At 37.2% G+C, this 14,064-nt stretch overlaps 1 protein-coding gene across 2 annotated transcripts in view; it reads left to right on the forward strand.

Moving 5' to 3' along the window:
• The window catches only part of LOC150084526 (protein king tubby 1-like), a 100,508-nt gene that overhangs the window by 47,066 nt on the left and 39,378 nt on the right, over positions 1-14,064 (forward strand). The window lies entirely within an intron of this gene.

The following is a 14,064-nucleotide window of genomic DNA, read 5'->3' on the forward strand; positions in this document are numbered from 1 at the left end:
TTAGGGTGTAGAAATTTTCACATATATAAATTTTTCCTATCTAGAGGAGAATTACTCTTGACATTTAAAGCCAGTCAGGTTTTATTTTTAAAACGAACGGCAGCCCACTGTTTATGTTCATTGTGAAATGGCCAGGTAAAATAAAATAAATCGTGGACGAATGGATTCTGGCTTTCGTTTATACCCCTTAAAAGAAAATTGATCATATAGAGGCGCCATCTTGTAGACAAATGCTACATAAAATTTCTTCAACTCCGTAATTCTTTTAGCTTTTACGCGTAATGCCAATCAGCAGTTATAAAGACTTGATTTAATAACAAAATATCACAGATATTGCCGGATTTTCATAAACCTCACATAAAATATACTACACAATTCTCTTGAAAGTTCATTCGAAGACGTTTTAGTTTTAAAATTGTCTTTCTTATTTAAAGGATGTTCTAAATAAAAGAGGACAAAATTTTCCAATTAATAAATTGATTACGCTTCTGACAAAATAAATAAACAAATATATTTTTTTTTCTCCCAAGAAAAGGATCAATAAAACCCCACTTTCTTCTGGTGCCAGCTCGTGGTTCTGACTTGATGTGGAAACTAATGCTTGAAGTTTAATCATTTCAGAAGTGAATGCTCATCTGCAAAACGAACACTCGGGTTGCATGGAAAGCAGCTACATTTCGTTATCCAGGAAGTCTTCCAAGATTACTTTCACCAAATAATCCAAAGAACGCACAAGGTTCTTGAAGTTTAAGATAAAAACCCATATAGTTCCCGATGTTACTTATGGATTCATCAGGTTCCCAAGCTCGACTTGATTAATATAATTAGTTTCATGTTCCCCGCTAATAAAGTCATTAACACCATCAAAGTTGACCTAAAGAAATACTTTATTGACAGGAGAATAAAGTTCTTATTTGCAATCTGCTTACAGATTCCTGGATAAATGTCCTTTCTCAGATATTTAGATGGCATTTACAGTTTTACTTAGGTATTATATATAATATAATTACTATAAATAGGTATTTATTGTGAGTAGACACTTTATTAGGTTACCTACAAATAACTAGTGGGTCCACCCCAGTTAGACTTTTAGAACAATGCGAATTCGTTGTTGCATGGACTCAACGAGGTGTCGAAACAATGCCACAGAGATGCTAATCTGTGTTGACTCAATTACTTCTCACAATTGTTGAAATTAGATGGTTGCAGATCTCTACTCCGAAGCACTCGTTCCACCTCATCTATCCCACAGGAGTGGACAGCTACAAAAATGCTTGGATAAGAAACAAAAACAAAGATCAGAAAGTATTAGAAGCTACACCTGCATAGCATCTAGTGTTTCTACTATTTACCGAGGCGACCTCTACTCTTCAGTGAGGCTGTAATAGTAGTAGAAGGGTCTTAGGGGCATCCGTGAACTCTGTGGGCGATTTTCTGTTTGTTGGATGAAAAACTCAGATTTCCTGGAGAAAAACCATGTTATCCTCGCCTGAGACCGATTAGTTCGGCCACGTTGTGAAAAAGGCCCATAAAAATTCCTCAAGTCATCGACAGGTCTCGAACTCAGGTCTTTTCCACCTGTTGTGTGGTGGATAGCCATTCAACCAACTGTGCTACCTGTGTGGGCTTCAGTAACGCCATCGGTGCTGAAGAAGATAAGTGTTCGTACTCCTTTCTGCCTGATATACCATAACTGGCAAAGAACCGGATAAGAAGCATACTTACCAATGACTGATAGTATCCAGTTCATATAAAAACCAAACAGTAGAAAGTTACAGCGCATCGCTCCGACATTTTAATCAACTGCTGTACTGCCAACTCCACAACCCCCTTCTCATTGTCCTGTATAAACATGGAACGCCAAACCACTGAAAAGCACGCAAGTGCGTGAGTTTTGTTGGCTTCCTTTTGTACCTGTCCGCATTGCTACTCCTCAGCTCAGCCAAACTGATTGTATCCGAAGTTTTCTGACAATAACCAGCCCCGAAGAAGTATCCGATAGATCTAAGTTCCCTGTTCGCTCCCAGAAGCAACTGATGGGATTACGTTCCAGCGCCGCTTCTCTTTGTGTGCCACACGGAGGCAAACGTCGGCGCCTTCTCTCGCTTTTATAACGAATTTCAACACTGCACGTGTTTGTTCTAGTTTCGCGAACAACGGAGCTGTACAGCTGGATGTGACAGCGAAGTCAAGCAACCCTTGGAAATCCATTTAGGAGGAAGGTATGCGGAGCAGATGATGCGATCAAATGCAAGGTGACAAAGCCATTACTAACATCGCTCCGGATTTCTGTTATTAAGTCAGTTTACGCTAAGTGGTTTGTGTGGTGGCTGATGGACTGCGATAGGACTCGGAATTATCCACGCTTTGCAAACAATGCACCCCACTGGAAATGTAAGTGTTCGTGCCATGGCAACACTAAAAGCCAGTATATCAGTTGTTCGGCAGAAACAAGAGGCGTCATTTAACGCGCATGCGTTCGCAGTTTCTAAAAGGGCATCTGTTCCTCGTGTTCAAAATAAACGTGCTCTTGTCGCTGGAACTGCTCTTCCAAAATGCAGGCATAAAAGAAAGGAAGGATTGCCGAGGGAAAAAAATCACCTCCCTTTAATGTTCCAACTACATGGTAACTTGAGCGGAAATAAGCAAACTGAATTCAATAAATGGTAGCTCAGATAAGATAACCATTCGACTTAAGAAAAGTCTCGGTACTTAAGTTATCGAAATGGGTTTGAAAAGCAGAAAGAATTAAGGTCAAGGATTGCGATAAGGTGTAGGCCAGTTGCCACAGTTCCCAGGTTATCCACTGCAACTTAAAGCACGCTACCAGTACAAAGGAAAGCTGCTCTTAATCCTGGATTCCTACTTTGAATATTGGAGTATCTGTTGTGATCTAAATTAGGTCAATTTTTAATTTGCTCCAGCACGGTTTCATGTCTGTCTACTTATCTCTTCAGTTATCAGTCATGTTCAGGTTCTGCTTCTGTTCAGCCATGGGGCACGTAGCAGCTGGGTACCCTAGCACCTATGGGTAGTAATAACCTACTGTCCGACCAGGTGATATGTGACCCTGAATTCATGTGCGCATGACCAAATCTCATGATCGATTTGCTGGGTTCAAACGGGTGAATCTAAACGCTGTATTTTATTATTATTGCTTAATCTTCTAACCGTGATGATCCCCGCCCCCTTGTGTTTGCTTTGTACGCTAAATTTGAATTAAGAATAAATCCCATTTCTCCACCTGCACGCAAGTCGTTTTTGAAGCATTTCCTGAATGATAGACGCCGCATACATTTTGACTTTGCCAGCATTTACTAAATGTCAAATTGCTATCGATCCAAGTTTCATCAATATGAAGATAAGCATACTTTCTCTTCTAAGTCGCATTATTTGTCTTAAATATCTTGTTCTTAAGTATAATATCGTTGATGATTTTTTTTTCCATTAAAATCTTTATTTCGCTTCGAGATTTTTCCAAAAAAATCCAATTTCATGGAGAATTTTTCGAAGAGATTCTCTTTTAAAATTCTTTTCTCAGTTAAAGTCTTGGACAGTTCGCCTTATAAACTTCCCGATCGAATTTGTCCACAGAAGATACGCGCCGGCTTGTTTCAGTTTGCCTTTTCAAAGAGTGAGGTTTCTCATTGGGGTCGTACTGTGATACTATTTGATATGGAATCGTCCTGGAATGAGGGATGAATTAGCTGTTTTTGAGTGAAATATCATTTTGATCAGAGATAGGCGATTTTTAGAGCTTCAAGTCCAGCTGATTCGAACAATGGATAACTTTAATCTTGAAGTCTCTGGAGATTTAGTGACTTGCTTGGAAAGTTATCGGAATGGCAAATAACCACCATGAAACTAGCAACGTGCACCCTGAAAACAAATATCCAGTCCAAGTTGTTGTAGGGCTTTAGGCGTATCAGCCATTAGACCATATTGCATCGTTTATAATTTAAATTACGTGTGTTCTGTGGTCGATTTGCTGTTATTTGGAAAAAAAACCCGAGTTTTCGGGAGAAAAAACCATCTACCCTCGCCTGAGATCGACTAACTCAGAGGAATTTCCATAGGTCATTGTGAAAATGACCCATGGATATTCCTCGCGTCATTGACAGAATTCGAACTCGGGTCTTGTCACCCGTTGTGTGGAAGACGATGATTATACCAACTGTGCTACCACGAGAGCCATTATTCTTCAAGTGAAAACTAGTCAGTTGAATCCAGACTTTTATAAAAACAAAATTGAAGATGGTGGACACATTTTGATCAACTTCACCATATGGATTCTCTCTAAAGAAGAGCGTGCCTTTATGTATTTTATTGACTTCTCAATGCTGTTGGAATAAATTCTACGATTCTTTTTAATAGTTCTAAAGAAACAACTGAAGAAAGAAGTATAAAACAGACTTACAAACGCCGAACCGCTCTGATTGCAGTTCATTGAATCTATAATGGTATTTTCAGCAGAAGTTACCGATTCTGTTAGTTAACATACTGTACAACTCTTACCTCTTCGTTTTATTTCACTTTACATTTTATTTACTTTCTTACACATTCATGGAGGGATCTGTAGCGTAGAAACCGGATCCTTCGATTAATGAGGCGGTTTCAGAGTATCCTTTGTCAGTTCAGATACCTTCTCTTGTTGCTGTATCAACTGTGTCTGATTAGACGAGGTTGGCTGCACGATTAATGACAACGCTGTTTGGTCGATTTAATTAAGATCATTTCAATCACTGCGCTACGAATGCTTCTATTGATGACGCTTTTATTTAATTCTATGTTGCTTCGGCAGTTTTGTTTTTTTCTCTAGAATTTATAAAATAACTCAGATTTAATTTTATCCCAGTTCCAGTTAATTTTTTATTTGTATAAAAAGACTATTGTTAATAATGTCAATACGTTAAGAATCATTTGAAACTTCATTTGTTATTTCAATGAACTTTGTATAAACTGCTGTGTTCTGATAAAGAATTGAGAAACGGCATTTTCCACGAGATCTACTCATTTCAGTAAAATCCCTGGCCATGAAGGATCAGATTACTATTTTATCACTCGCCTCTCTAATTTGGTAAGAAAATATGATTTTAAAGTCGACCGCATTCAGAGATACTTTATGCACGTAGGTTTTAAATTCGTAAGGGAGTACTTTATACACTCACCGCTTTCTTTACAGTTTTCTCAGTAATCTTTTAAAAGAAAGACCAAAAGTGATTCAAAGCTTACTGATGGAAGATGACTGAAAGAGGGGTCTGTTTACATGTCGATTATATGATAAAGCACGAATTTACAACAAAAAAGGTGAAGGCGACTTATACGCCGAAATATACGGTATATAATCGAGATAGGTTTGATAGTACTCAGTGTAACCGAGTTAGTCGGTCTCGATACAAATTAAAAATCCTATAATTTGGTCTTCTTGAATATAACGAATTTTAAATCTGCCCGCGGTATTGAGAGACATCTCGTTTGGCTCGTTGTCTCTCTCCAGATCCACCAGAACCTTTCTTTTTAATGCCTTAAATTGTGCCTTTCAGCACCATACTTGCGCTATCCTACACCATAGCAACCCCGAGTCTAAGCACCTCGTTGGGATGTAAATATTATGCAAATGAATGAATTAGGGAGTGATGCATGGTGGAAAGTGTAATATCCACTTAGATCGCTTTCTTTTCCTTCTCCCCGAGAAGCGAGAGACAGAATAAAGAATCGCAAAGTGCCCCATTTATTGCGCGATATTTTCATCCCCACCAAACGCCGCTATCATCGCGCTGCCCATTAAGGGTAGCCGAGAAGGTGCGCAAATTGCGAGTCCGTTACGGCAACTTTATTAATTGTGCAAGCGCGGTTTTGCCGAGTTGTCCCCTTAAAAATGGCGAAGATGAAAAAGCAAAGTTGGCGGTGAAATTGCCTGTTAACATGGCGAACATGCCGATAGACGCCCGTTAATTACTGTCCTCGCTGTTTGCCGGCGAACTCTTCCCCCCCCCTCCTCCTCCTCCCACGAGGAAGACATTAAGGAATTATAATCCCAAATACGGACGTAATGGTTGGGATGGAGTGTTCGATGGAGTTATTACAAAGTACGGCACTTGATAAATACCCCCCCCCCGCAGCGCGTGGCCGGCACGATATACGGAGTAATGACGGGCTCATTAGGCAAAACAGCTCTCGACTTTCTTCGCAATTAATGCGGGCAGCGAGAGGAAACAAAGCAACGCCTCGTTTGAACTGCCCGCATTTCAAAGTTTCTGCCGAACTAAATTTGAGCGTTTCGTTTTATGATGGGCAGAAGGTGGAAGCCAATCGTCTGCGATGGAGAGAATGTGCGGAGAATTAACGCAGGTTTCGACATCAGCAGTTAACACGACACGCAGACAACCAATAGGTTGTCGGAGGTCAGAGTATTGTAGGCGCAGAGCATGTATTTTATGATCAATTCTCTGGGAGATTAAACAGCCTACATCTCCTGTTGAGACTGAGAATTTCTCAGTCTCTTTCACGTGATCAATCTTTTAACTGTCTCTATAGAATTCTGTGAGGAAGGCAATCTGCTAGTCCTGAAATTTGGTGAAGAGCTATCGGTCTTCGGCACCTCTCGCGATAATGAGGAATTAATTTGAGGAATATTTTGGACAATGATGAACAATGACGAATATTTTGGACAATGAGGAACTATTTTGGGGAATATTTTGGATAATGAGGAATTATTTTGGACAATGAGGAATTATTTTGGACAATGAGGAATAATGGGGAATTATGTGAGAAATGTTCTGAATAATGAGGAATTATTTTAAGGAATATTTGGGATAATGAGGAAAAATGAATTATTTCAAGAAATATTTTGGACAATAAGGAATAATTAGGAATTATTTTGAGGAATGTTTTGGATGAGGAATTATTTGAAGAATATTTCGGATAATCAGGAATATTCTGGATAATGAGGAATTATTGTGAAGAACAATAAAGAATTAATTTGAGGAATAATTAAGAATTATTTGAGAAATATTTTGGATAATGAGGAATTATTTTGGACAATGAGGAATAATGGGGAATTATGTGAGAAATGTTCTGAATAATGAGGAATTATTTTAAGGAATATTTGGGATAATGAGGAAAAATGAATTATTTCAAGAAATATTTTGGACAATAAGGAATAATTAGGAATTATTTTGAGGAATGTTTTGGATGAGGAATTATTTGAAGAATATTTCGGATAATCAGGAATATTCTGGATAATGAGGAATTATTGTGAAGAACAATAAAGAATTAATTTGAGGAATAATTAAGAATTATTTGAGAAATATTTTGGACAATGAGGAATTATTTGAACAATGTTTTGGATAATGAGGAAATTTTGGATAATGAGGAATTATTTTGAGGAATATTCTGGATAATGAGAAATTATTAGGAATTATTTGAGAAATATTCTGGATAATGAGGAATTATTTTGGGAAACAATAAAGAATTATTCTAAGGAACAATAAAGAATTATTTTGGGAAACAATAAAGAATGAGGAATAATTAGGAATTATTTTGAGGAATGTTTTGGATGAGGAATTATTTGAAGAATATTTTGGATAATCAGGAATATTCTGGATAATGAGGAATTATTGTGAAGAACAATAAAGAATTAATTTGAGGAATTATTTTGGATAATGAGGAATAATTAAGAATTATTTGAGAAATATTTTGGACAATAAGGAATTATTTGAACAATGTTTTGGATAATGAGGAATATTCTGGATAATGAGGAATTATTTTGAGGAATATTCTGTATAATGAGGAATTATTTTGAGGAATATTCTGTATAATGAGGAATTATTAGGAATTATTTTGGATAATGAGGAATTATTTTGGGAAACAATAAAGAATTATTCTAAGGAACAATAAAGAATTATTCTAAGGAACAATAAAGAATTATTTTGAGGAATAATTTGGACAATGAGGAATAATTAGGAATTATTTGAGAAATATTTTGTATAATGAGGAATTTGAGGAATTATTTTGAAGAAAATTTTGGACATTGAGGAATTATTTCAGGAATATTTTAACAACTTTTTTTTTCTCGTTAAGGCATTTTGTCAAGTAATTCAACGTAACGTAAGCTTTGGTCGGGTTACTCTATAAAGTTTGCATTTGTTTTTTCACGTATCCGAATCATCCTTTTATTGGACTTCTTTTTTTTTCGTGGCCCACCATTGGAGGCGATTACATACTTTTAAAATTTAAGCACTTCTGTAAGTATGTTAAAGACAATTCAGATTCTGGCTATTCCTCTCCTATCCCCCCCGAATTATTTCCATTCACCTTGTCTCTTTGCTAAATAGCGTTCGTTCACGTAAAAAAAAAAAAAATCGTACTGCGCAGAAGTGAGCTGAAGTTGTAGAACAGCACCGATGATAATCTTCTTTAATAAATGCCCACGGAGAGTCAGTCGTGGGACTTTTTTTGGTGAAAAAGAACATTAAAGAGCCGTAATGGCAAGTATTGATGTAAAGGGATGTTTGGCTTCTCTAACAAGTCCCTCCGCATCGGTCAATTGCTTCGTGATGCGTTCTGTGACGATGATTACGTTGTCACTTTAAGAAAAGTCGTTAAAGAGAATTCTGAGTGCAGTTAAGGCGGCTTTTAATCAGAAAGATCGAAGGATTTTTTTTTCTGGAACAATTTATAATAATAAAATACTTACAGTTACAGAACTGGTCTTCTGCACGCTCACATTTTAAAGAAATCGTCACAGCCTGATCGGACGCTGTTGGAAAACGGAATTAGCTTTTTATCACATCCGTGTCGAAATCACTTTCACACTAAACTCGAATACTTAGAAAATACGTAGTATTTAAAATTACGCGCATCTCAGTTGTATCAGCAAGCACTTAGTTGACTTTGGTTTTGCCGTCCTGAATATTGAGCCACTGACCAGATCGAAGGCAGTATCTCTATGAAATCTGTTGCTTTGTTGTTAGATTGAGATTAAACTGAATTAAATAAGCCGATCGTTTGGAAAGGGATAGTAAAATTCGATTACAAATAAGATGGCATCGTTTGAAATAATGAGATTTATGTTGTCGTCCATGGTCTTCAATATCCCAGAGGTAACTCAGCTCTGAAGAGTGAGGATAGACAGGCAGAGAGGATTTTCTCTTCACTGGTGCAGAGAATGAAAACCATCAGTGTCTGACAAACGAAACGACATTGGGGGGGGGGGTTGTCTATCTTAATGGTCCAGCATAGGGATGGAAAAGTCTGCGCTCTGCAAAAGACATTGAAATTCAAACTATGAGACACGAAATTGTTTTGCAGAAAATATGGCTTTTTGCAACCGTTGGTGAGTTGCTAAAAATATTAAACTTTGGTACTGGACATTAAGTTCAATGTGAATACCGATGACGCTACCGAGCTTTAATTTGATATCTTAAAGAAATGTTACTAAAAAAATAAACACTTAACTGCTCACACAAAAGCAGTCACTTCCACGGAAATGAATAATGCTTTGTCTGAGAAGTTTGTTTTAAATTAATAGAAAGACATTTTTCATAAACAGTCATCTTGCATTAAATCTTGTCGCCTGGAGGGTTTGCATCTTTGTAATGCGTTCCACGACTTAACTCTTCCTTGTTCACTGAGAGTAAACGATTTTAAGCGACTTGCTCGGATGTAATTTGGGAATGATCTCTTGTTCTCTCTTAGGGTTGTTTCTTTGCGAGAATTATCTTCAACCTGCTGTCACTGGCTCATGATTAGGATGGTAATTGGAAGAATAATTAAGGCCGAAATTTTTCCAGAAGAGTTACTTATCGGAGTGTTTCGAAGAATGACTTGCATATATTTTGCGAATAATGGATTTCACAACTATTAATTCCACTCTTCTTATTTGATGGATCTTTCCCTTCTACGGTAAATTTTTAATTGAAGTAAATTGGTTCAACATTCCAATAGAAAGCAACATTAAATACAGTATTTCGATTCTACTCACTCTTAGATAACCTTGAAAAATATATTAAGGCCGATTAGCATCCGCTGTCCATCCGTCCGTATAACGCCCTTCTGATTGCCCCAAACTGGCTAAAATTTGATCCTTAATTTATCGATAAAATTCAGGTTTTTATCGTAAAATGTTGTATAACTTTAATTTCACTTGATTTATCCCACTGCACACTTCACTTTTATGTCTTGCTCATAAGTCTTTTTATTACTGTTGGAGACACTGTTTGAAAGGTTCCTTTATTTGTCGATTCCACAAAGGTTCCTTTGTGGAATCGCCGTCCTGCCTGATCATTCTTAATCTTCCAGAAACATGATAATTGAAAGGCGATAAGTCTGGACTGTACCGAGGATACCGAATCAGTTCATAGCACTAACTATTTTTCCAAGTAGTCCAGTCATTGTTCCAAGCATGGGTTAAATGCGTCTGTTCCTCATTCATAAAACGAAGATACTTGATACATGGTTGATGCAAAAGAATGATTTCCACAGCAACATTTTCTTCGTCATCTTTTGCAAACCCTGACCGATGCTTTTCCCAAGGACTGACCACATGAAAGTCCAAAGAGGCCAGTGATGGATGTTCTAGTACTCTCCCTTCGCGTAACCCAACAGAAACCACATTGCGTTCTACCATCAACTATTCATGGATTTGGGATTTAACTGTCACTTTCTACATTTAATAAAACAACTGAACTGCTGCACATTCCATGGTTCTATGAGTTCCGTCATATATAATTAAGTGAACGGCGCCACAAGCCGTTGGTAGCGCCATCTCGTAACCCATAACAAAAACAGCGCACGCAAACCTGTATAGGCGCAAAGATTCATATTTATCCGTTCAAAACTTATCCGGAACTAATATGTGATAACTTTCTTTTGGGCCAACCCCCATAATCTACCAAAAAGCCCTCGAGAAAATAGGGTTAGCAAGAATGGGAGCAATTTTATAAAGATTAATTGGATATAAGATAACTTTAAAGTAACTGAAAATAGCTTCTAGAGGTGTGGGAGAGGAAGGAATCATTATGACTAGTTCTGAGCAATGAAGAAATGAAATTGCTCAAAGTCCAATCCGTTTTAAGAAAATATGCTATATCTTAAGATCATAATAATTATTATTTCATTTCTTTTAGTCATTTTTAAGAAAAATAAATGGAGTTAAGCACTTTTCCATTCAATCTACCATTTGGTGTTGATATGTCCCATTCGGCAGAAGTGATGAAAGCATTTTGCTATCTTCTACAAGCACATCTTCCTCACTTCCACGTGCCATGTCTTCAGACAGGTGGTATTACGATTTCTAAAGCTAAATTGATATCCCCTTCCCTGCAAATAGCTTTGCCTTTATAGCGCAACTTCCCTCACACACAACACCCTGAAAAATGTTCTTATTTGTGGTCATGACAGGTCATGCTTAACAAGGTGATCTTTGAGTGGTGCAACGTTTTCTATTATCTTTCAGCACGCGGAGAGTTTTCACGAATGGGAAATGTTTAATACCAGCTGACTCTCGATTCCCGACATCAGGTTTACGCTCCACCACGTAATGGTTTCTACGTTAATTTAAAGTTTTTACATTAAACTGTGGCACCGCTATTCTCATTACAGAAACTTGATGGCATCGTTTGAATCCTAATGAGGGATTTTGTACCAAAGAGAAGTAGAGAACTAACAGTAAAATACGCCATTACACGGATAAAGCTTGTTTTAGTTTTTGTACATCCCCCCCCTCAAATAGCAACTGCATTTCGACCAACCCTAATGCCTTACTGGATTGCTATTCGTCACGCTGATGACCCCACATAACTAACAGTGCATGACGCATTGCAGACATCGACATAGAAGACATCGACACCAAGAACCAAGGTGTTACTCACGTGTCGTGTTACTTCAGGCCATAGCGAATAATTATCTTATATTTTGGACGATGTTTTGAAAAGTCAAGAAAGGTTCCAGTTCCACAAAAGCCGCTCCATTTATAGGTAACTTTGAATGCTTTTATTTTCTCTCTTTTAAGAATGAATCCTATATAGAACAACATCCAATTGTATATATTGGATTCGCTGCTTTGTTCATACGAATTAAAATTCCAACGCTCTCCCAGATTGTTATAACAACTCCCAGCTACTCCAACATTTATCTATCAAGTAAAAAAAATGACACCTTACTTTAAATGAAGACAAATTCTATAAATTTTACGAGAATGTTTCTTTTTATACATTCATATCAAATCGTTAGTAACTATTTCCTAATGAAGAGTAAAAACTGCTCGCTTAGAAAGCCCCGATTGATTTTCTTTCATGGTTGAATTCTACATCAATAAATGATGTCCACCTCCCCGCGCTATATTCTATTCTTCAGAAATGTCTAAGAATAATGAAACCTTTCAGGCTATTTTCTTTTTCATCTCGTGCATCGGTAATGCATGGCATTTCGCACTTTTTTTTTTGTTTTCCTGCAAGAAAATGGAAGGTACTTAATTATCGGCCTTAAGTAACTTCTTAAGAAATTGATTTTTCTTTACGTTAATTGTTAAGCTGAAGAAAAACGAGTAAGGGGCGAGTTCGGCGTCATCACCATCTTGGCGTCTGTTCGTTGGTAATTATATTTGGAAAGTTGCATTTCTTTCTTCATTTTTTCCTCTTCAACATTACTTGAAAAGTAACTTGCGAAATGGGCTACTTTTTTTAGTTTTAGTTCCTTCTTTTTTTTTTTTTTGTTTTTAATTAGTCTTGAGGTCTGCATCATCACATTATGCATCGCATGTTTTTATACCAGTGGATGTTATTTCGCGTTATGCTTTGTGGCACTTGACATTTAAAGACGAACAAAAGCAGATTTATGAATACAGTGTTATTTTACTGGAATTTCTCGATGAAGACTGGTGATCTCTAGTGAAAACCTGGTGAAAAATGATCCGAGGGTCTCGGATCATTTTTCACCAGGTTTTCACCGGCAGATTCTTCTGTTTTCCAAAAAACCCGTAATAACTCAACAATCCCAGAAAGTCCTACTGTTTCAACCTTAGGAGATCTGAAGAGGACTTTATAAATTCCTCCAGTCATAAACGGCAATCCAATCCAGACCTCTCCATACGAGTGACAAAAATGACTCGAAACCAACTGTCGTGGAAGACAAACAACTGAAAGATATGGACCATTAAGAAGTCAGCAATCACCGCAACCCAACGATTGATATTTTTAATGACAATCCTATGCACCCAATTTCAGTTGTTTGATCTGGAGACATGAAGGAACCCGAAACAGTGTCCTTCTTCAAGAAAAGGATAATTCTAGATGCTTCTGCAATCTAGAATGCCATCGTAATTAATGGGGTGCCTTTATCATGTGTTCAATTAAAACAAATGGTGGTTAGGGTGAAATCGCAGGATTTAAACCATGAATATGATGGATCTGAACCGTTCAGCTATCCGAGGCGGTCAGACACCATTCAAACGATATTTTATTTTATGATGTAACTCAATAAAGTACGTGGCTGTACACAGATTACGAGGATCGAATCACTAATGGTAATTTGCACATAAATTCTTCCATTTCTGACCCTGACATCAATTGTTGTTGCAAAATTATCAGGTCAACTGATTTAAACTTCTTCCTTTGGGAGAAATTAAGTTGCCTTCTTAAGGAAGGGCAATAATAATTATAAAATTCAATAACTCAAGCAAGACTGCGTTTATATTTATATAAAAAAAGAACTGCAGGCGCACCTTTATGGAAACGAAGTACTGCATTCCTTTGTGCAGTGTTTCATTTCTCTCGATTTCATGGACTTGGAGATGGTACTGACAGAGAGAGATGGACAGTCTTGGTCCTTCTGTTGATGGAATGTTAGCTGCATTTCTACAATATTAACAGAGGGCTAATGCAACGTTATGCAAAAAAGCGACAATCTACTATATCTGATCATCAGCAGTCATGAACACTCCAAATGATTGATATGAGGATGGCATCATAAGAGGATTTCATTAATCAAATATGGTAACCATTTTCATTAACTGTTTTAGAAGTTCATTGCAATAATTGCTCTAATAATGCTGCAATAAAAATT

Source organism: Mastigoproctus giganteus, chromosome 6, assembly GCF_048544385.1.
Source record: "Mastigoproctus giganteus isolate SK-2022 chromosome 6, ASM4854438v1, whole genome shotgun sequence".
Taxonomy (NCBI): Eukaryota; Metazoa; Arthropoda; class Arachnida; order Uropygi; family Thelyphonidae; genus Mastigoproctus; species Mastigoproctus giganteus.